The sequence below is a fragment of the Anser anser genome (genome assembly GCF_964211835.1).
Source record: "Anser anser genome assembly, chromosome: 13".
Taxonomy (NCBI): domain Eukaryota; kingdom Metazoa; phylum Chordata; class Aves; order Anseriformes; family Anatidae; genus Anser; species Anser anser.
Genome location: NC_139734.1, coordinates 12,700,563 through 12,724,983, shown reverse-complemented (window position 1 = coordinate 12,724,983; position 24,421 = coordinate 12,700,563). Strand labels below are relative to the sequence as shown.

At 40.6% G+C, this 24,421-nt stretch overlaps 2 long non-coding RNA genes across 5 annotated transcripts in view; both read right to left on the bottom strand.

Moving 5' to 3' along the window:
- The window catches only part of LOC310880753, a 140,884-nt gene that overhangs the window by 73,228 nt on the left and 43,235 nt on the right, over window positions 1-24,421 (bottom strand). The window contains exon 1 of one of the 4 annotated variants that reach the window (XR_014571896.1): window positions 21,538-23,447. The exons of 2 other annotated variants lie outside the window; for them this stretch is intronic. This is a non-coding gene — a long non-coding RNA (uncharacterized lncRNA). Of the gene's footprint in view, window positions 1-21,537; window positions 23,448-24,421 lie in introns of those variants that run through there. One more of the 4 variants, XR_014571897.1, reaches the window with a different exon arrangement.
- On the bottom strand, window positions 794-18,938 carry LOC310880756. Its single transcript, XR_014571903.1, has 3 exons — window positions 10,898-18,938; window positions 2,455-8,785; window positions 794-921 (listed from the first exon to the last, which is right to left on the bottom strand). It is a non-coding gene; the product is annotated as an uncharacterized lncRNA (long non-coding RNA).

The window sequence follows — 24,421 nt, the reverse complement described above, 5'->3', positions numbered from 1 at the left end:
GTAACCTGACGTTGAGGGTTGTATCCACCGATCATTGTTTCATCTCAACTACCAGCACTACCGAGTAAAACAAGTGCTTTTGTAAGACTTGAGCAAGAGGAAAACTATAGACAAGAAGAGCATCAACAAAAGTAACTGTTCAAAGACTCACTTCTCTTTGCAAACCAAGACGTAAAAAATACTGCCACAATAACTTTTTAGTATTAGATACTTAGCTTTATCATGGAGCTATGGAAGAACAAGCTTTCAAAGTGGAACTCTGTTCTGTGAAAAAAGCAGTTAATTTTTTTTCTCAAACACTTGGAAACATCAGAAAGTCCCTGAGTGCCTATATCTGTATTTATAATAGGTTAACACTACAAAAAAGCTCAGATATTTTCCCCAGTTCCCTCTACCTTTGGAAGATAAAACAGGGAGACGAGAAACTTGTGATGTTCTTTTGACCTTCTGCCAAAGGTAAGGACCACCTGTCGATTTGAATTTCCCTTGCAAATCTGCTGGAGCTGCAATACTGAAACTGCACTGCTGGTGCCTGCTTTCTCTCTGATTAGCCATCATTTGGGACCACTGTTCAACTGATGGAGCAAATGACTGCACTGAGCTGGCATTTCCTACCTCCCCATCACACAACTGTTTAGAATAATATCTCAATGCAACTGAAATGCAGTTTTATTTTTCCTCTCTCATTCTGCCAGAAGAATAACAAAAATCTTAATACAAAGGTTTATTTTTATCTTATTGAAGAAGGATATTGTATACTCTGATGAACAATACTAGGATTAAGGTGGTCTCAAAGAGATGTTTGCAGCTCAGGATATGCCCACGATGTTCAGAAAGGATGTTTCTCTCCTAGGGGTACAATATTGCCAAAGAATATAGTTTTTTTCTGGTAGCAAGATTTCTCAGGATTTTCCTGAATAACTGACAAAAAAAAAAAAAAAAAAAAAGACCTAATGGTCTGCTGGCTGTATTAAATATCAGCTGGCATTCCCCAATTTTCTCCAGAGATGGCTGCATTTTCTGTGGTAGACATAGCAATCCAGGAGTACAGTCTTTGCTCCCTGACAGCGCTACAGTGGAGTCAGGTTGCTGCAGTGATCACAGGCACTACTTGCCATCTCCCCTCTCTTTCTCTTTCCTTCTTGCACTAGAGTATACCAGTTTAAAATGGTCTTGACCCTTTGTCTACCATAGTGACCAACTCTCATTGCGTGAGTGTGCTCAAACAGGCCTGGTAATAGACAACCCACTGAGGCTGGCTTTAGCTTCCTGCCACAGACTCCCTCACTTTACTCAACACCGTGCATCCTGTTTGAACGTGACCCCAGATAACAGAAAGCAGACTGGAAGTTTAAGGTGCCTCAGATTAATTATCTGGTCCTGTTTCATTGGTATAAGCAAGTTGTCCCAGTTGGGGCAGATGTGAAAAGCTGCTGTTTTGTGATGTGAAAATTTGTTGTTTTATGAACAAATTAAGTCTGTTCCAAACATGACTCCTGCTCTGTCAGACCTGAGACCCAATGTTTGCAAATACACATTTGACTGACAAGCCAATGAATGATGTCCTCTTTCAAACATGTCCTTGTACACTTGAAAAAAAAAAAAAAGAGAGAGGTGGGGTTTATAGATTTCTGATTTATGAATTAAATAGAACCTGGGAGCTATTTAAATGAAATCTCCATGGAAACTTGTATTTCACAAGATAAGCCTGTGAAAGAAAAGAGCAATGACAGCGTAAGAAGAGAAAATAATCTTAACAGATATAAGCTCCTGTAAAAAAAAGACTAAATGAATGAAAAAATCCACTAGGAAAGCTGAAGCAAGCAGGTATTCACTGCACATGTTTTGCCAGAACTGAGATATTTCTTAAATAATTAGACTGAACCAGCAGCAGGTTCCACGTACAGTGAATGAGAAAACCCCAAACCAATCTGCAATAACTGTTTGAAAGCTATTTTTCTGAGATACTAAGAGGGCTTTGGTAAGCCACTTTGACTTTGGAAAGTCACTTATCAAAGCTGCAGTAGCTGTGCATGAACACATCTAATATACCCAAAAAACAAAGCTGGATTTTGGGGACTGAATTACAAGAGCTGTGCTGGAACAGTGGCCATCGGGAGCCCACGCTCAGCTCACAAAACAGAGTGTATGCACATAAACCTTAGAAAAGATACTACTCAACTACCTGCACATCTGCCTGACTGCCAAAGTAAATCTGTAAATACTGCTGTAGATTTCACCCACACAATGCCTGGCTCTGACAAGGTAGAGTCTTCATCTCAATAGATAACCAGGACACTGCCCCCTCCATATAGAAAGCCCCTCTGCACGCTTATTCTGAGGACACCACCTCAATGGCACAAAATATCGTGAGTCCACTGGTGTTGTAAAAAGTTATGTTAAAATGCATTCTAAACTTATACAGAGTGAAAAGTTAACACTGAAAGAGCTTACCCCACTGCTGGCTTCCAGCACAACACAGACAAGCATGAACAGAGAGCTAGGAGAGTGAGACTTCACAGGCCCTGGGATGCAAAGGTGGTGTTCAGCTCTTCAGGATAACCTCACTTGAAAAATGGGTAGGACACAATTTCAGTTAATTGCAGGGCTTAATCCATAGTCCCAGCTGTGTTAGGATTTCTCAGTCTGTGGCATACACATGGCATAAATGTTCTATTGGGAGACACCCGGCAGTAAGTAGACTAAATAGCAGAGGCAATCCATGGTATGATACACACTGATTCAGAAAGAAAGGGTTTTCTTGTATCAAAATGAACAGCCTGAGAGCAGTACTACATCCTATAACAGAAGATAACGAGTAATTACGAGCATGTTAAAAAGCTAAATCTGGTTTTCCTGTTCAGGCGAATTCCCTTAATTACTCAAAATCCTAGACGCTAATATTGCTCATGCAGGTCTCATCTCACAATAAATATATCTGTGCATCCAGGGTCCTAACAATAACCCGTGTCCGATATCTGAAGAAGCTGTTGATAATTATTTAAAAATAAATAATCAGAAACAGTATAGAACAGCACTTCACTTTTTTTTGGTAAAGGAGAAAGTACAGTTCTTTGATCTATGTCTGCATTATTTTTGGCAATAATTCTAATGACATTTTTAACCTTGTGTTCATTTCTAGATTTCACTGTAAAAATGTAGTCCTTCTGAAACACAATATTAAAGCTATAACAGAAGAAAATGAGAAGTTTGAATGAGAGCCAGAGAATTCTCCCCGACTTTGCTGACTGTTCCACAAACGATACTGTCTATATATTGTGCAGTATTCTCAAATTATGAAAAATAAATTGATTCCCTTTGAGGATGCAAGGATATGCCATGGTTTTCCATCTATTGAGACAGCCAGACAGTCCCATCGTAGCAACAGGCCATAAATCTGAAGTGACTCTGGCAAAAATTAAAGGAACTACTTCAGATTTCTTGAAGAAAGAGAGAAAAATCTTCCACTGTACCACATTTTTCCTTGACTTCAATCATTAAAAATCATTATTTGGTTCTGTTCTCACAGTTCCTCACAGACAGTGAATTTTTCTAATCTTTTCCTTTACTAAAGAGGAAAAAGCCAACAAACTAGGGGCTACAGGTAACAATTGCAACTGGGATGAGACTGAAGGACTTCAAACATAGTATCTGTGAATGAAAGATGAGATCTTAATTGCCGTGGTCCTTTACTATAAACTAGCAATTATCTGTGCTTCTAATGGTTATCTGATATTCTTCAGTAATTTTAGATCATCAGGAAATACCCTCTCATATTCCAGCCTACTACACTGAAACAAGTAATGCCAGGAATTCTTCTTCTCTAAAATGTGACAGCTAGCAGCTAAACTTACTGTTGAGGTTTTCCTCATTGCTTTTCCTTCTGTAAGAACTCCTAGAACTTCCTTCTATGTTTTGGTTTTAATTTTTTTATTCCATAGAATTAGCTAATCATAACTTCTGAACTAAGAATTAATTCCCAACTGAAGTACTGGATTCAGACCACTTGAGAGTCAAGCTCTGTTCTTTTTTAAAGATTACATGACTAGAGGTGCAGGATTTTGCTAGCATTACAAAGACTATTGGCACATTCACTTTCAAGAACTTCATATCCAACAAAGTGAAAAAAAAAATAAAACTAAGTTAATGTAATTAATAAAAAGTATGCGTTTATAGCTTATGGTTTAGATAGCAGGACTATTTCTGAGTAATTCCCATGGCTACTTTCTGAGAGTTATGATTATTTTGCTTTGACTTGCTGGACTCAAAATCTTCTCCTTTCCTCAATATTTTCCAGAAAGGTCTTCACAACAACTTTTATTTTCCAACTACCTCCTCAAACTGACCATGTGACAGAAGCACCTCCCTCCCTGATGGGACACATACCACACTGCATCCCTCTGTCACTGTGCTTCACCCACGGTACAACAGAGATCTGGAGGTGACATGGGTAAGGCCAGTGAATCCACACTTCGCATGCTGGTCCCAACACTTGGATCTGGTATTTAATGTAACACACTCCTGGGGCTCCTGAGCGGGTAGAGGACTTGCTAGAAAAAGAAAAAAGAAGTTCTTTTGATTTACAAGGAATAAGTTCTGCTCTTCAAACACTACTGTGCTTGAATGTGGAATAATTTTTATGATGTGCCTGTAAATTAGCAGTTATTGAAGAAATATTTATCTTGCAAGAGTACTAGATGATACCATCACCTAGCATGAATGATGGTGCGGGTCAGGGCTCAGTACTAATTGATTGAGGAAGAAATCATTTGAACTGAGGAGTTGTAATAGCAGACACATTCATAAGTGCAGAGAGAAAAAGGGATCGTTTTTGGACCAGTGTTCTTTCCACGTGACAATGTTGGCTGACTTCTGCTCAAGGCAGTGGTACAGAAAGCCATAGACTGAACTGTTTCAGGCCACGTGGCCTCTTCCAGCTGCTTGTGTGCCACTTCAATCAAAACAAGGTCAGTTAGCAAAAAATAATAATATTTTCATTACTTAAGCTAACACAGCTTATTTAGACTAAAACAAGGAATAATCACACCAGCACTAGTAAAAATGCCTGCCAAACACTAAGCAGGGAAGACAAAAGAAGGTAGAGAAATAAAGGGAGGGTAACATCCTACAGCTGAAATAGCTGAAAATGGAAGATGGGTCTCCACAGCACCATTTCTGCTGGTTCTCTGCATACAGGGATTGAGGTTTTTTTGTTGTTTTTCTTTAATTCTGTTACAGAAATCTTTTATATTCAAATGAAACAGATGATTATTCTTAAAAGGCACAATTTTCTGTTAATACTTGAAAGGCAAAGAAGACTCCCAATACCCTCCAAATATTTAGAAGATCCCCCGTCCTACTTTCCACATGAACACAGAAGTTTTCTCGGAGCTATAGTTCACTACCACATTAAAAGTGAGAGTCTTTTCTGACCTGGTTATTTCTAAGTCTTAGGGACTTACTCATTAGCAAGACAGTAGATGCAATAGGGCTTCTCAAAGCAAATTCTTGAGGACTGGATTTATTGCTTTGTCACAGTCTGCAGGTTTGAATGTTGCTTTACAGGATGGTTTCCTTCCAAAGGGTCTGGTTGGAGCATTTTGATTTATGGATGCAACATCATTCACAGACTCAGAGGCCATCAGATTCAGCACTAAACTCAGGATTCTCCTGAGATCTCTTTCGGCACTTTTATTGCTCCACCACAGTTGCTTTCAAATGCTTTAGAAACTCTTATAAACTCAAACAATGGTATAAGTTAAACCTCTGTTTTTTCACAAGAGGGGTATCTGGTGCAGACTAAGGTTTTTTGGCTGTATATGTGTATGAGCAAAGGAGAGAGAGACCAGGAAGAAAAGCTCATGGAAAGCCATTTATATCTGACAGGAGCTCAACGGGCCTTGCTTCCACAGCCCTGAAATGCCCACAGAGGTTTTCTTATCACCTCACTTTACCACTGTATCTTTGCAGCAGAGCTGTCCTTGGGGGAATGACCAAGTCGGTGGCGCAAAGGTCTTTGAATGCTAAGGCAGAGACCTTGAACTGCACTCTGCATTACAGAGTCAGTCCTCAGCACAGAACATCAGGCTGATGTGCTCACGGTAATGGTTGTTGCTAAGCAAAAGGAGCTGATGGCTGTCTTTTGTACTGAAGTTTTCAGGATGTGTGGCCTCGCTGAATGGTCGGGAGGTCAGGAATGCATAGGTCATCCTGGTCAGACCCAGGCCCGATTGAATGGGACACCTCTGATGGCAGATGGAAAGGGGAAATTTGCTGCCATGGTTGTAGGCATCTGCAGCAGCAAGGAGTTCAAAAGAAGCACAAGGCTGCATACGGTCCTAGCCCAGTCCCACGCCTCCCCACCTTAACCTCTAAAGACGTATCTCTCCTTAAAATATGCAGCAGAAGGATATCTTGACTTAATACAACCTCAGCCCTGCCAAATTAGATTTAACATAAGGTCAACCAAGAAACCATGCTGTGAATGTGTGACACAGAGGAGACAGCAAAGCAGTCTAGTGTATTATTTGCTGGCACTGTCTTGATTTTCTCCAGTTCTTTCACTCTCTTTACACTCCAGAGAATTGTAATTATGCAGAAGAGTCACAGAAGATGGCTGAGCTTATCTACGGACCTACTGGTGCTGTAGTCCCAATGCCTCTGCTCCTATTCTCTATCACACAGTCACACCCCATCACCTGCACCTGTTACGACTCTCATGTTCAAAAGTTAGTCCAGTTCACTAAACTGAGAGTAAACTACACATTTTCGGCAAGTTTTTCTACCAAAACCAGCCCTCACTGGCTCAGTAAGTGACAGGGCTGTAGAGCTGAGACCAAGAAGGATATAAGGATCAGATCTGCCCATACAGCAGGGGATTATAAACTGTACCTGAGCCCTCTGAGAGTGCCTGGGGCAGGAGCTGCGATCACCAGACAGCAGTCTGAGCTCAGGGGAACTTCACTCGCTCAGTCTAAGAAATAAGGCCTGACCCATTTCAGAACATTTCCTTTATGCTCGTACAGCTCTGGGAAATAGGACAGCCGAACGTGCACGGGAATCAATAATAGCCAAGTGCTACAGCGAGTCCATTAGGATCGGCCCATCCATCAGGGCCACAAGAGCTCTTTCCATGCCTCACTGTAGCCTGAGGCCTGGCTGAGACAGATCCGTGGTGTCCACCCCAGCTCTTGACTGGCACGTTCAGAAAAGAGGGCTCTTGGCAGGAGTTTAAAAGGCCACCCCTCATCAAAGCATGAGTTTTTAGTCCTTGCTACCAGGATATTGCAATGCTTCAGAGTCCCTCAGTAAAACATAATCCAAGAATATGGAAAGAGTATCACTGAGCTGTAGTTTCTTCACCTTTTGTAATTAAGGAAGTACATAGGGGGATGAGGAGGGGGGTGGCTGTTCTTGGGTAAAGAAGGCAACTTTTTTCTTTTTTTCCCCTGGGAAATGTAAAAGGAGTGGTTTGTGTTCAGCAAATGAGGATTCGCACAAATGCCATAGTCTCCCAAGGTGATGGATTCCACCATTTAATCTAATGTAAAGTCACCAGCATCTCTGGTGACTTTGGGTGTGATATGGCAATACAGTACCAGAAAATATCCTTCCCTTAGGGCTCTACTTCTTTGGCAATTTGGGGAGCCATTCAATTCATGGATTTTGGGGGTGGTTGGGGTGGGGAGTGTGCAACATTGCCTAGACTGCTAATTCCAATTTAACATGAATAACTATGAATTTATTCTCCCATGGACTCAGATCTTTTGCATGGGCAACGGCTTTCAAGAATATAAGTAATGAAGAAGCCATTACACCACTGAGTGATTTATTTCATTGATCTTCACTGCTAAAGATGCACAAAACTCGATGAGCATTTCTCACTTCAGGACTTAGATTCAAACTACTCCAACGCAGTGGGCAGAAGGGGCTATATCACACAGCAGGGGTTTTTTGTTTGTGTGTTTTACAGGTAGATGATACCAGAAATGAGCAGAGGGTCTATTGCATTGTAATTGTAATAGATTTTGATTTCAGCTGTAAAGCTTAAGTCTAAGCGCACACATTTTTAACACCAGCTATTAGGGAAAGTAAAATAATTGCACCAGTGTTACCAAAACTTCTACAAATTACATGTGGACTGTTTTCTTCTTGCTCAGTATGCTGAAACACAGCAGGACAACAGCAATAAAGAAAGGCAGGCACACATGTGCTGTCTTCTAGGAGATTGTTCCCAGGGAAAACAACAGGGTTAGGGATTCTTGCAAAGTCAGAACTCAGAATAAAGTAGGAAGGCTGTACTCATCAGAACACCAGTCTGCATTTGTGCAAATTAAAACTCAGAAGGAAAAAAAAAAAAAAGACAAATAGGTTAATCTGTTGTAAACTGATTTTGACCCTGAAGGTGATCACAGGTACACAGCATTACGGCACTTTAAACTGTTTTATGCAAAGCTTAAAAAAGACCCAGCAACAAACAAAGCTTTTTTTGTGTTTGCTAAACAAAGCATGAAAGAATAGTGACAAAAGTAGGAGGAGCCGAGTTTGTCCGGACAAAGCCAGGAGGAGGAGCCCTCATGCAATGGAAATGCAGTTCAGTGGTCCTGGATTGATATGCTCATCCTTTAAACCCCCAGGGCTGGGAGATCACAGGGCCTGAAAGTCCATCAAAGAGCACTTCTCTGCATTGATCCAGTCTGGAGCGGAAGGCTGGTGGGGGTCTGCACTTCTGTATGAGGCTGCCTCCGAAGATAATCAGCTTTTCTTCCTTGGAAATTAGGGAATCCTAAACAGCAAGAAAGTGTTATTTCAAGTATGGCATCTCTCTAAACCTACAGAAGGCTGAACATGTGTGGGGTTTTGTTGGTGGTGTTGTTTGTAAATAAAAACAAAACAAGCCAGCGTGTAACATTACAGGCCGGTAAACATTTTAACTCGAAATTACACTCTTAATGCTTCACTTGTTTTTTCAAACCTGTCAACAGCACAACCTGCAACAGAGGCCTTTAACGCACGCTGACACACTTTCCTATTTCTGTTTGGATGCTCCAGCAGCACAGTAGCACCCACCTAAAACCAAAACAGAATGTCTTTTACTCACCCAACAACTTGTTAGGTTACCTTGTACTGCAGGCAGGCAATTACACGTCACTTCAGCTTCTTAGTTTAAGACACTTCAGGTTTGACAAACGGGAAATTGCCAGCCTGGGGAACATTTAGCCCTGACAGCCAGCCAGACTCGGATTCGCTTTAGCTTCCAGGTGATGAGCAGCTCGGCTGGGGAAGCCCTGCTCTACCTCTCCCAGCTCTGTGTTGGGTTTATTCGAACTCATAGAGCCAACGTGCCTATGTTAAAGGGTTGAACGGAGTAAGTGTGAGTGAAATCAGGCAATCGAGCACTCTCCAGTGTAACTAGAGACTGAAAGTCATTAATCAGCAGTTCATTCGACACTGGAAACTGTTAGGATATTTTATTTATTCAAGGGGAGCAGTGTTGAACAAACAGAGGATGATATGCGCTTTTCCATCACAGCATGTGCAATCTGACTTGCTAAAACTTTGGAATATTTTAATATCATTAAATAGCTACATTTGGCTACAATAAATCAAATGGCTGACAAATTTGTGTACCCTAGAGATCCTGACCAGTGACAAAACAATCTATGATATCCTGGTATTTGAAACTATTTCAGGTGACTGCATCTACTGCAAAGAAATATGGTTAAAATCACTTCTGAGCATTACCTTTCTGTGTGTATAACCACAGTTAAGAGAAAAAGCTCAGTTGCTTGCAGTGGTCCATTTTGTGATTTTTGAAATGTGAAAGTGTCACAAAGGATGCAATTCTCCCAAAACACTCAGCACTGGCACAGTGGTGGTGTTATTGGGATTATCAGGCCAGCAATCTGAGGGCTTTGGAAATCACACACTCATACAAAGTACTTTGCTGAGCAAATTTCGACCAAATTCTGTGTGTGCTAACAAGCCTTGGGTGTGTTAGATAGCTAAAAAATTAACAGTACAGAAAGATGTTCTTTTTTGCTCTCAGAATACAGGCATTTCCCTTTCACTTTCTTCTGGAAAATAATCACACTATTGAAAACTGCAGTAGTCAGAGAAATAAGAGATTCCCTTTCTGTTATATGCACGCTCTTAAGTGTTTTTAAGGATATTTATCATTGAAAATAGTCTTATCCTGCATGGGTAAAAAGTTGATTAGCCAACATTATTAACTATTTTTATTACGCCAATATCTATATCTGTCTCCAGAAAGATTACTAATCTAATCATTATACAGTGTAGAAAACAGCTACTGATTCCAGAACCTAGTAATCTCTGGCTTCTTTTACAGAGGGAATTTTACAAGTAGAATTTTCCCATTTAAATTATTCTGATTTATTTAGTGTAGACATAAGTAGTAATAACTACTTATGTAGAAGTGATACAGTAAACTGGAAAAAAAAAAGGCGTTTTTGTTCTGGTGCAATCATGTCCATGTAGGAGATCACACTAGTAAAATAAGACAAGAAGGCACCCTACAAACAACTGTAAGAAAAAGGTTACTGCTCATCAGTCTGCCCCCAAGCATCTCTGCAACACCATCTGCCAAAGGTCATCACCTCCTCAGCCCCAGCAGCACTACTCGCCTGTTTGCTTCCAGAGATGCTTCGGTCAGAGCAAGCCAGGTTAACTTGAACAGTTTAAACAGACTCAGGTTTGCTTAACCTAAAGCTAACCTGGAAGTGCTCTTGTAAACAGCTTTGCTGGTGAATCTGAGTTATAAAGTTATGTACACCTGGTACCAGCACAGATGGACCTGGAGAGCAGACACACTTTTGAACCTTAATTAAAGCCAGAGACTTCCTTGGGTAGGTTTCCCTAAAACTGAAGTACATACCTACAGAGCCAGGTTGTCTGAGGCCGGATGGATAAACATCAGAGATCCCTATTGTTTCTCTCAGTCCATTTTCTGCTGGTAATTTCAGAGCCATCAGACAAGGACAAGCAGGTACAAGGAGGGTAGCCACTGAGATGGCTCTACAGCTTGGCATGGGGAGGGCATTGCATGCCTAAGGACTTGTCTCAAAGACAAAAGCAGGCAATTGGGATTAGCTGAATTTAAGAAGGGTGATAAAAGGTAGGGGATCAACTGCTTACATGGGAAGATATGGAAAAGACTGAGATGAAAGTCATTAAAACAGTGGTTAAAGAAGACAAACTTAGCACAAGCATTTTGACTTCCTAATAATCAATATATTAAAATCAAACCAAGACATATTACAGGGTGAAGAGCATTAGCAGGAACTGTTCACAAAGAGCTTGAAATGAAAAGAAAGGTTGAAGAGAAAAAAAAAAAGAAAAAAAGATGACTACTGTGCTCCTGTGAAGTACATCCCAATGACTGATATAATGAGCTCAGTTTTGAAATGAACTCAGTTTCAGATACATCATGAATTAGTGTGCATGTATATAAAAGTGCTTACAGGTGTCAGGAGGCAGCAACAAATGCTGAGTTTGTTCCACAGTCTCAATGGAAGACGTTCAGAACATTCCCACAAAGAAAGAAATGTGTTTGATGCAAGATACCAAACCAAAGCACATCCCACCATAATAGGAATCTGAAAAAATATACAAAACCGAAATAGCCACCTCAACTTTTATTAGATTATTGTAATCACTGGAAGGATTTATTTGAAGCACAAGACAGCACTGCAGCATGCTATCTTTTTGCTTAGCACAGCTCAAGAGTTTGGGTTCCTGCAACACGAGCAGAATTCCATCCATTTCTAGGGCTGCAAAGGAAACCCACTGCGTCTGTAATCTGAGAAATACACTCGGTATAGGTGATACTTCCCACAAACATACTTGGCTGTATACTTTGGTGTAGTGTTTTCATTATTTACACAAAAAACTAAGCACTAGTTTTTCTACTAGGCATGTCATGTGAAGGAGTGATGCCCAGCTGTGGGCAAAGACGTTGAGAGTTATAAGAGAATGTTAAAGGGAAGACAAAGCTGAAAATTCAGCCGAAGCAAAACAAACATTGTTTCATTTAAGTGCAACTGTGTGTAAAAGTAAATGCACTGTCTTTTTCTGAAAATATAGTATGCTTCTTTTAAACAGCCAAATCAAAACAAGCGTGCTCACTACTGGACAGAAATGGGTGCACTGCTAGGCTTCCCTTGCTTCAGATAACACTACAACACTTAGTTATAACTAAGAACAGACCCAAAGTTTGCGAGTTCAACCTTTGGTTCAACATGCATACAGCATCCAATCTGCTTTGCACAATTTTAGATATTCATGAAGCATGCAGCGTGAAGTACTTTTCATTTTTGCTATGCTTAGTAAATTAGCCAGCGAGCGGGGAGTAGACAATAACAGCCAATTCCTATTTGATGACTGGGTTTGATTTGACGCATCTTTTAGTGTTTTGATCATTTGGACTGAAGATAAGATGCACACAATTTGGTAGCTGGCAAAGTGGGATTTAATAAGTCTGCTGTAAAACACAGCATGTATGCAAACAGCCCAGAGGATTAGACTCCACTTGCTTAGTTTAGAACTTGGTGCAGCCAACCTGAATAATCAAACGGAGGAACAAAAGTTGTGAATCCCCTCAATGCACTGCTTCATTAGGATCTCCTTACAAAAAAAGAAAATGGGACTCATCTGATCAGTCAGATTTTATGGCATCTGATTAGACCACCATTTTCTCAGCAGGTCCCCTTTCTTTAAACTGTTGACTATGGATGGCCTGCTGAATAGGATGAACTTTGGACCACTAAATTGCAGCATTATGGTTATTTAGTGTAATTTATGAAAAAGAGAGAAGTCGTGATCACCTACTTCATATTGCTAATGATATCTCCATTTATCAGAACACATATGAGTTTGGATCATCATTTTTGCCTCACAGTCACAGGACACTGTCCAATTAGGTATCAAAGAAATTATGTTTGCCAATGGGGCTGTACGAATACTAAATTAAGATTTAATAGTCCTTATATAATCATTTATTACTGTTGACTGTTTGCTGCCTTGCATTAAGTTCCACATCATCTCAGCATGTTTACTTCAAAGTTTTCTTCATTTAGTATTTTCTATTTGCATTTTACTGAGACTAGTCTGAAAATTAAAAGAAAAAAAATCTGAACTTTATTTTTCTGCTCGGCAGTGTTTCATCTAAATATCAATTAAAACCAGAATAAATTAAAAAGATGCTATGAGAATTACATTATTATGATTTCAGTGTAAAAGTCCCCTCCCACAGAATGAAAAAAGACAGATTTCCAGTTACAGAAATTATCACTTTGTCTTTTTTCCCTAACAAATAAGACTGCCAAACACTTCTCATAGAGGCAAATTTCTAAATTGCTGATTATTACAGGTAGTGATTCACTATTTCAGTTCCTAACTATCCTTATAAGCTGGAGCTATGCAAGTTAACAACGAACTATCAGGGAAGACAGGAACAACACCAGTAGCCAATGCTACTAGGCAGAAGACAATTGAATAGGCATCACAGAAGCAAAGCATACAAGGACTGAACAAGTGTCCTGTCCCAAATCCATCCAAACTACTGGAATGTCTCCAGCCCCCTCACAACTAGCTATATAGCGTATATATAGATATATACGCACACATGCAGTTGTATAGCTGTGTACTGATGGTAGATACCTGCCCCTCTGCTGCCAGCAGGAGGTTGACGGGCACTTCTAACCTACCCCAGTCCCAACAAGTCAGGTGCACATAAGCCCTAGAAATAGAGCTCAGCCTGAGCCCAAAGCCTAATTCTGAATCCAACCTCTGGAAACACATCTGTTGCTGTCATTTATTAATAAATGGCCATCGGGACATTGCTCTGGAATAATTGGGAACTAGTTGCTGTCACTTATTAATAAATGGCCATCGGGACATTGTTCTGGAATAACTAGGAACTAAATGTGATATAATTATTCCAGCACAACTTCTGGGATCACTTCTGGTTTGAATCCACTTTGGAACAGTGAATCTACTCATGAAGTTCTTCTAAAAGAAGGGTTCATTTTGTCAGCTTTCTCCTGTACTCAAAACATGGTTCATTCGGTGTCTTCTCTGCAGATTTTTCTGCTGTCACACCTAAGATCCAGTATACTCTGCTGAGTAGCTTTTACATGGACAAGCAACAGCAGCTTTCCCTACAGCAGGAGCTTTGTTCTCTACAATATTTTGTTAACATGATGATTATTTCTGTAATTTTTTCTGTGGGTCACAGTCCTTATTTGCTGTCACAGAGACCTTGAAATCACTGTGGGCTGATGCATGCTCTGAATCTTTGGATTTTGATTAGCAGAATCAAACAGCAGCAGATACTGCAAAACACCCCCAGAGTACACTTAGGCAGGATGGAGAGAAAAAGCCGCAACAAGTGAGGAGCGTGTGTCAGCCCTACACCACAACACTACCCCTCAGAGGCAGCAAAGTTCATTACACTGGACTAAAACCTAGAATGACATAAGTTTTATCTTGTTTCCCATCCCAAATTGCTACTTTCCACTCAACAATGGAAAACTTGCTGCAACAATATTTCCAGGGAAAAACTTTTTGTTAGATTTGCTACAGTTCATATCCATGAAGCTGTTAGCTGTGAAACAACTGTAAAGTTATCAGCACAGCCCCAGCTACACAATACAGCCCTGCTCTTTGTATGCAAAAGAGGTCCTCATCTGTCCTCCTCCTTATTCTGTACATGTTGTAAAAGCAGCTCCTTAAGAGAAATGGGGAGAAACTCTGTACAGGGTAACATCATATGATGACACGTCTCCAGTGTTATTCTCTGTAATACATATTCATCTAAGATCAGCTTTGTAAATAAATGGTTGTCTTGTACAAAAAAATGCTATTTGGTAAGGAAATCAGTCAGGGAGTTTCTCAAGTACCAAATGCAGCTCTCCTACTGGCTCTGCAAAATCAGATGCTGATGCCTCCCATTTTGCAGCATGCTCAGCAATGACAAAAAGAAGAGAGGAAGCCAGAAGAAAGCCATTCGTTCAGCTGTCAATGTACATAAGTGTCCACAGGTGTCATCAAGTGTGAAGAAGCAGTGGCAGCCATTTGACATCGCTGCTTCTGTGGACGAAATTTTTACAGCAGAGGCAGAATTTGCAAAATCATGCCATTCTCCTGCCAGAATTCATCAGCTCTTGGGATGTGAAGCTCTGGCTAAAAGGTCCCCTGGCAGCTGAATAGACAGAATCCAAGGACAACTCTTGGGCAGGATGAGCAGGCAGAGCTCAGACCTTCACGTCATCTGCAAGCGGCAGGAGACGGAGCTCTGCTAAAGCTCTCCGAGCCTCCTGTCATCGCAGCGTTTGTGTGCTGGTTGTCAAAGACAAGCATCACTCTGGGTACAGAGTAGGGAAACCATTCTAAAAGCCTTCTGTTGAGACAGCGTAGTGTTTGGGGAAGAAACCTGTCTCGGTAATTACTTGCTTGTCTAAGAGCCTTTGCAGAGCTCAGCATCCCTTTTTCTAAGTTTCTAGGGGGACTCTGCATGAAAAAAATGGTAGTGGTGGTAATGCACATTACAGAGCTGAGGATGAAAAGAAAGCAAGGTAAGAAAGCAAGCAAGAAAGCGAGGTAGCTCATCCTCTGAGAATGAGTATTTCAGGAAACAGGATAAATGAAAGCATGACAGTTCTGGGATACCTTCTGATGCTGAAATCACAGTAGTATCATCAAATGAACCTCACATAAGCAAACTTTTTCTGAGACCAGATAAAGTTCATGGTACTCAGTGAAGTCAGATGAGCACATTTCTGTTTCCCTATATACCATCCCCTCGTCAGATCTCCCACCTAAGCAATGAGACTTGCTCTTCTGAGTCAGAGCACCCACATCTCTTGTGTTGGCAGGACAGGAAAGCAGATTTTCTCCCCAGCTGGCATGTTGGCACCAAACTGGAGGCACTTCAGCACACTGTGACTGTACACATATATAAACACTACTCCACATACACCCTGACTGTGTTCACGATCCCAGTAATACAACAAAATTGAGGCTGTAAGAAGCTAGTATTGCCTAGTACAGAAAACAGAAAAATCATCCCTATAGAGCAGCAACATGTGGCAAAGGAGTGGGAAGGGATAAAAATAGGACCTGATCTCCTAAACTGCTGTGGCAGGATTCACAGAGAAGGTCTCCCAGAACTCTTTAAAAGAACAAGCAAACAAATAAAACAGAATTACAAAAACCAGCAAGCGACATTAGGATCCCATGCATAGGTTTTCAAGAGGCAGCTGACATTTAATGGTTTTCCTTTCCAAACTGGTACCATTATGCAGGGCAGGATGTAAACACGACCTGACCAAGAAAGTGTGTAGACACCTGGCTGCTGCCCATGACACAAACCAAGGCTTAACCACTGCACGTCGTTGCATTAACAGGGCCTGAATACAAACCACCTTTGCTAAAAAGGGCTGTAGGTAGGCAGCTGGAGCTGTTCCTACACAAAATGGCTTTTGCACAGATTGCACTGAACTGAAGTGATGCCAGAGAGCTTATTTGAAGTAAAACTGAAACACCTCAAAAATAAAAAATAACAAAAAAAAACTTGACTAGAAAGACTACTTTATAAACCTATAATCATTTCTGTATATCAGTAGAGTTTTTACGTGAAGCAAATACTTCTGCTTTTTGCTCAGAGGTCCCAACTGGATACAACATGGGCACACAAAATTTACATAAAATGTAGAGGTTGTACAGTAAAATCTTAAACAACACATCACTAACAGAAACAGCAACTTTTTGACACTTCTCACCTCTGCACATACACTTCATATTTCCAGTGTAACACAGAACAAAAAAAAAAGTAAGGGGTTCAAGTACTTAGAAATTATACTTGGCCCAGAAATAGACTGTGAGTTGTGTCATTTATATGATATAAGTAATACATGATTGTCATTTTAAAAGCAGGTTTTCAAAAAGGCTCAGATATGTTTCAGTAAGACTTATTTTCTCCCCTGTGGAAAAATGCAATGTGTATTCTAACAATTATTACACCTTTATTCTGTGCATCAACTCTGTTTCTAAATGTCTGAACTGACAGCATGTCTGGTCACATGAGTCCAGTCGACAAATTTGGCTAACGGTAACGCTTTAGGACAAAATTATGAAAAAAATGACAAATTAGTAATGGCACCTAATCAATAAATGACACAATATGGAATCCATGAAGCTGATAATGCAACTTCACAGTTCTCTCATTTCATAAGATAAATTTCTAGAGGTAAACATGTGCGAGAAGATGTCTCATTTACGTTGGCTTTCCCCCAGCAAACAATACATTTATCTGGAATTATATAGATTATGGTTCTTAAATGATCAGCAATACACTACTTTCAGAACCTGGCTACTTTTAACCTTTTAACCCTAAAACAGCCACTAATAACTAGTCTACAAAGTGCACTTGCCTTAAGATACCCTTTGATGCAATAGAGTGTGCTTCAGATAAAGTTCCCATCAAGAATATTATCACTACACTAACAGCCCTGTTTGTCTTTTCTAAAGGAACTCCATAACTTCTCCACTTCATTGAGAAAATACTACCACAGCACTATCATTTTGGGAGGAACTCCTAAAATATTTCAAGACTAACCTGGCTTTCAGATCAATTTTCCTTCACTGCAGTCAGATGCTATGTTAAACTACTTCAGTAGTAATACTGGGAAGTTTGAAATTACTTACCTTTATTCTTATGACTAGCTTCGGTGACTTATCTAAACTTTTCAGGCTGAGATTTCTTGTGATGTTGTTTGCACAAAAAGAAATTATTCTTTTAAAAAACGAAGAAAAATTGTTTTATGGTTTTGAAACAATCAGACAGGAAGCTGAGTTAATCACAGCAGAGAAATTATGGTTAGGACTCCCCCTTCCACTGTTTTCTCATCATTCAGACCAAATCTAGATGTAAAGAGCCCAAATCAGCTGTGTATGTGATGAGGTCAGGGAAATGTTCTTTGTTAATTTACTTATCTGGAGAGGTACTGAAGGCACCCTCTGGTCTCGTGAGCTGGCAGCAGCTGAAAGACTCTAAAATAAACTCCTTAAGCTTTCTTTTTACTATTTCCATGGTGGTACTGGCATGCTTAGAAGGACAGATGAGACATTTTAAAACTACAAAATTGAGTTTTAAGGACTTGTTCAACTGACCGCTGCTGTTATTTCCAGGAAATGAGAAGAACATATTACACCAAAACAGTGTGTCCCTCAACTTCTTTTTTTTTATTTGTTGGTTGAAGTTCACAAATAAGGGGAAAGCACTACGCAACAGGCAGATTTTTGCTGTCCTTCTCTCTTCTCTGACACAAATCCTCTCAGGCTTTCTCCTCCCTTAGAGATTGCAGCCATAACCTTCAATCCTTGGGAGAGGAAAGGGAACAGAGCTTTCAGCTCACGCAACAGAGTGCTGCCCATCCGTGCATTTTCTTATGACTGTTCATGGGTACCAGAACAGTACAGATGGATCAAAGTACATACAGTTGAATGAAAGCGACTACAAGAGCTGAGCTTCTTATTGCCAGCATACATTAATGTTGTGTTCAATGAAAATTGTAAAGCCTTGCTGTTTAGAGCAGTAAATATAAGTCTATGCTTTTCAATGTTTTTAATGGAGGGAGGGAAAATGTTTTAACTGAGGGAAAAAAGAAAACATTTCATCATGGCAAAAAAAAAAGTCTTGAAAAATTAGTACATAAAAATTATTTCTTTAGATGATTTTTCTCAAACACAAAAGACTCTGAAAACAGAGGAGTCTGTTAAAATAATAATAATAATAATAATAATAATGCTTTAACCTCCTGATAAGGAAAAATGAGGATATTGACTCACATCGCCAAGACTCACCCGTTCGCAGCAAGGATTGTACTTAACCCTGATCCTGCAAAGCTTAAGCACATGCCTACCTTGACTGCTAAGAGCACTCATATTCCACAGCAACAGAAAAGGGCACAGACAATAAAGGTGAACAAAACATACTCTTGCTTATCTTGAAAAACTGGCAAAACACACACAGATGTATTTTAACCAAATCCCTTAAACACACAATTCTGACTACTACACGTAACCTTGAGGCAGAGAGCATCACAACTTCCTCAGCCACACCTACAGACATGATTTCATTGCTTTAAATCCATGCTACACTAAAACAGCTCACACACCACAATTCTTACAACTGCTCTCTTCTTGCACTGGTATTAGCAAGAGTTTAATCCAGCTGGATTGAAACTGGACCTCAGGGCCTCCGAGCATGGGCACTGCCACAGCACGAACATTAAGTCAATAAAATACCATATATAATTAAGAAAATGCCAGCCCAGCACTCGAGGGTGTTTGGCAGGAATAGATCATTCCTTCATGCTTGGATTCACACCACCCAACGTGTGCAATGATGATCTTCAAGTTAAGTTGCTGTAGTATATCTTGGGTCAATTTACACACACCTCTACACAGGATCTCAAAGAAATCAAATTTCTTCCAATAGTATTTTATTACCACCTATAAAAAAAAGGGGGGGGGGGGGCGAATGCTTCTCATTTGCAGAAATACTGATTCAATATGTGCATCGAAACTCAGAAAATCTTTATCCTTAGCAGTCAGATGAAAACTCTGACCAACATCACCATGAAAAGTTAGCTGTTACAGATACTGCAATGTCAGCTCTGCAAAATGCTCTACGAAATATTTCTCTTTTTCCTATATGTCTCTGTTCAAGCAATGCCAAGTATCCAAACTGTTACTTTCTAAACAAATGTATGTATGTGTATATAGCATGACAGGGAGAAGAAAAAGAGATTTTAAGTATGATTACAGGTTCTTCGAAAATCAAAGCAGTTATTTTCCAAGCCCTTGGAGAAGACTGTCTCCAGCCAAACATTTAGAACAAGAGGAGGTTGTATATACCCCTAATTTATATTCATTACAATGAAATGTGCCTCTATTGCCTCCCATCACCTTAATGAAGGGTTAATTTAAAAATCTAATTGGGAGCTAAAAGTGCTGATGTTATTAAGCTCTCTGACTGGAAGTAAACCTGCACAGAGACAAAATAGCCGCTAAAAACCATGGCCAGATCTGCAACTCCTGATTGTGCTCAATGTCTTACATCTCTGCTAAAGTAATGCCTATCACCTAAACAGTGCTTTCAACTCACAAACACTTTTTGAAGGAGGTTAGAACTGCTGCACAATGCCAAAGATCTGGAAACTAAGGCATACAATAAATAAATAAATAAATGTGCATGTGCAAGTCATGTGCATAACAAATGTAATGACTGATCCTCTAGAAAAGGTAAAAGAACTTGCAATTACCTTCTTATAGAAAAATATATATGTATAGTAGTGCATATCAGTCTGGACAACTACACTGACCAATAAGTCGATCTCATGGTTTTCCAGGTTAAAATTTTCTGTCAACCTTAAAAATAAGCCCCTCTCTACCTTTAGTATTATATGCAATGCATCAAGTCCTCTGCTCACTTACCTAGCAACCTGCAGCCCTATAGCCAGAGCTCAGAGAATAGGCCTTTGCTTCCATACAATCCTACAATCTCCGTATCACTTTTAGAAATATTGATACAATTAGTAAAAATAAATAAATAAATAAATAAATCTAATGTCTTGGACATTCTTGGCAAACACATAATTTTATAGTGGCTTTGATTTCCTCTCCTCATGAAAAGGTGATTTCACAGAGGCACATCACATTTCAACAGGAGGCACTGCTATGTAAGATGCTGTCCCCTCTGCAAGGGGGACAGTGAGAGACAAGAGCAGTGAGGAGAGTTGTTGCTGAGCAGCCCTTTGGAGAAGTCTAGGTTATCATAAGAGGCCTCTTCTGATGTGTCTCAGGGCAACGTTGATCAGCTATGGTCCAACCCTCAGCATCCTTTTTTTTTTTTCCTATATTCCCAGTCATATCTTCATTAATCCTGAGTAGAGGAAGAACTGTGGACGTCCCTTTGCCATGGAAGAAGGGCCAGGGGAGCACGTTACCTAGATATTGCATGCTCATCACCAGCACAGATGAAAGCAAACCTGCAGCTTCAGACCGGGCTCCACCCCAGGGTGGAAGGGAGCGGAGGAATGCAGTCCCCTCCCAGCAGCCAGCCCGGGATGGGCCAACTCCTTCACCTCCATCTCAGACTCCTCCACCTCTCCTCCCACCTCCACCTCTTCCACCTCCACCTCCCCCGTCAGCACATTTCACAGGGACTTCACAGATGAGGGTATCCCTGGCCATCACTGATAACAGTAACACCGAGTACACAAGAAGATGGCCTTAGGGCTCAGTAATGGGTTTATCACACTTCTGACTTAGAGGTCACAAGTTTGACACATCACCAAGGTTGGCAGTGCCCCAAATAACAAGTCGGCTGGGGAGAACAGTGAACACTATGGTCTCCAGCTTGTGGGCTTGGGGGAAGCAACCACTCCTGCTGGAATTGCTCTAACATAGTCGCTTATAAACACAAAATTCACTTGAAATCGTTCTCAGTACCTCTGAGTTTTCCAAAACACTTTCCAGCATGGTAGGCAACGCTGCTAGAATGGCATTCATCACCTGCTTGCTCGTAAGTAGCTCCTGGAAAAGCACCGCTTGTTTTTTAGGGCAGAACTTGCCGTGTTCGGGCACTGGCTGGGAAATGGGGAGGGCACAGCGTGGGCCAGCTGAGGTGGCACCCCCTGTGGCACTGCTGACCTCAGGTACCACGCAACCTTTTCAGGCGAGCCAAAATCAAACTGTTTCCCTCCGAACTGCCTCTCAACAGAGTACGATAACTCAGCAAGCGGCTGCGGAGCTGTCTGGGCGACGTGGGTAGGGCGGGCAGCTGGGAGGGGTACGCTGCGTATCACCTGCAGCTATAGATCCCCATGTCAGTCCCTTCCCTCAAACAGCCATCAACATGCATCTGGCCTCCACTCAGATCCCGCCTCTAATTCCTTCTGAGTGCTGGAACATGTGTGTCCTGATCGTAATGAAGCATGATTTGCACTCCCAGGTACAAGGATAAGGAAGAGACATTTAACAGCATCTTACCTAGCCTTCACTGGTGCACTGAGCATGGAAGCCACAAGCTCAGAAAAACTGTGTCTGCTGCAACAGTTACCTGGATAGGGGTACAGAGCCCCCCTCCTGCTGGTCTGCAGCGTCCAAGGTAATTTTCAAAAGCACACAGGGCTGCACTGTCCCGTTAAGGGGTCCTCAGGACCAAGTTACCTAGTCTTTAAAACTGGAATTACAAGGCTAACTGCCTCCACAGTGTGCCTTGAAAAGCATCGCACAAAGCCCTGGAGTTTAACAGGATGAAGGTTGCATCCAGTGGCACCCCAGATGACAATTTCAAGTTCTCACGTCTTCGAGCACCCACTGGAATTGACTGCGCTGCCGTGTGTGGATCAGTTCAAAGTCAGGTATCAAATCAATTAAAAAAAAATCAAACAAATAAATCAAATAAACAAGATCCGCACCCAACTTTTCTCTCCTGAACGATTTCAGAGCAATGTACCAACAGTCGCATGCTGTGTGCTGCTGTGAGCTCCGAAAAGTCGCACTCTGCACTGTTCATCTGGGGATTAGAAAAGGTGCTGTACATCCCCGAGGGCCCTGACGCACAACTCCCGTCGGGTTCAGCAGTGGAAGCCACAGAGATCACTTCCCTCAACCACTATGTAAATATCCCGGGCTGTGAACAATACAGGATAATGGCGGTTTATGTTAACAAACCGAGCTGTGAATGGCAGCACTTCTGGAGCACATCCCTGCTGCAGTTCAGCTTTAGGCAACCGGTAACCCCAGGCAGAGGAGCAGGAAAGGCGGCCGAAATGGTCAGCATGTCCCCGTGCTGTTGAGGAGGGTGTTCCCAACGCATGTGTGTATGGGAGTATTTGCACAGGGTCAACATTTGTGAAATCAATTGCAATTACTCATCGCTTAAACTGTCGTAGTGTTATAATGCCGTAATATTTTTATTACAACATTTGAAAAATTCACTTTCCACAGAAGTGTTACTGCTCAAAGCACGGAAACCAGAAGAAAATAAAAACCTAACTTCAATGTTTTTTCCAAGCCCAGTGGGTTTTATTTATTTTACAGCACGCTTCCTAACACCTTTTCTAATACTTAAGACTACAGTGTGCATCAGTGGTTGGTATCTAGTAAGTTAGCTACTGACTGTGGGCACCAATATAAATATAATCACAATCTTGCAATTGTGTCTTTTCTGATCTGGCAGAAAAGCTCACCATATTTTAGTTGCATTACTGTTAGACCTGCCATAGTGAGCTTGGAAAGCAAATTTCTTTGTGCCAAAAGAGGAAAATTTATCATAGAAGGTTTGGAGCCTAGGGGAACATGGACAAGATAATAGAAGGCTGATGTGAAGACGTTTGACACCCACCAGATACCAGAAAGCTAGAGAAAATAAAATAAAATAAAATAGAATAAAATAAAATAGAATAAAATAAAATAGAATAAAATAAAATAGAATAAAATAAAATAGAATAAAATAAAATAAAATAAAATAAAATAAAATAAAATAAAATAAAATAAAATAAAATAAAATAAAATAAAATAAAATAAAATAAAATAAAATAAAATAAAATAAAATATATATTCATCTTAGAAGTTAAGGAAAAGGATGGTGTAATAAAGGGAACTGAAAGTCTGGAAGCCAATAACTAACTTTTCTAATTCGACTCTGCACAGGCTGTTTAGTCGGTTCAAGGTAAATATTTTTGAAGATGAACTTTTAAGGTACTTAAATCTGTTCAGGTATGCCTCAATCAGTTGCCCAACTCTCAACAGTAAAAAATACACATAACACCTGTAGAAAGAGAAAAAAATAGGTGTCTATCTTTGGGAGGGGAAAAAAAAAAGTTGTCTAATCTATTAAGGAAGATGAGTAAAATGCAGTTTATCAAAAGCTGTACTACTTCAGCTAAAGGCATGATCTTAAACTGAGTTATCTTCTGTGCATGAACACACCCTCTCTTTATGCATTCAGGTTCAAACATTTTGGCCTTATCATTTCTAAGGCTATGTGAAAGCTACATATTTCTAATCTTTAAGGATCTCTTATCCAGGGATGTTGTAAGACCACCAGGATTCTGGGCACCAGGGAATACAGGTACTTGGGGCTGAATTCACTGAAGTCTGCACAGTGATTCGAGATCATTCCTGGCTGGAATGTGACGTGGGAAACGAAAGCTTGTTAAGATGTGAATGCAGATGCAGGATGCCATCTGACAGCTTCCAGTCCCTCGATGGCTCCTGCATTTACTGCCACTAATAGGGCACTCTGGCATCCATGAGGTTAACCCAGTGATAATAAGGGCATTTTGCATTTTCTATCACCATGCAGTATCTTCCATTTTAACTCTGA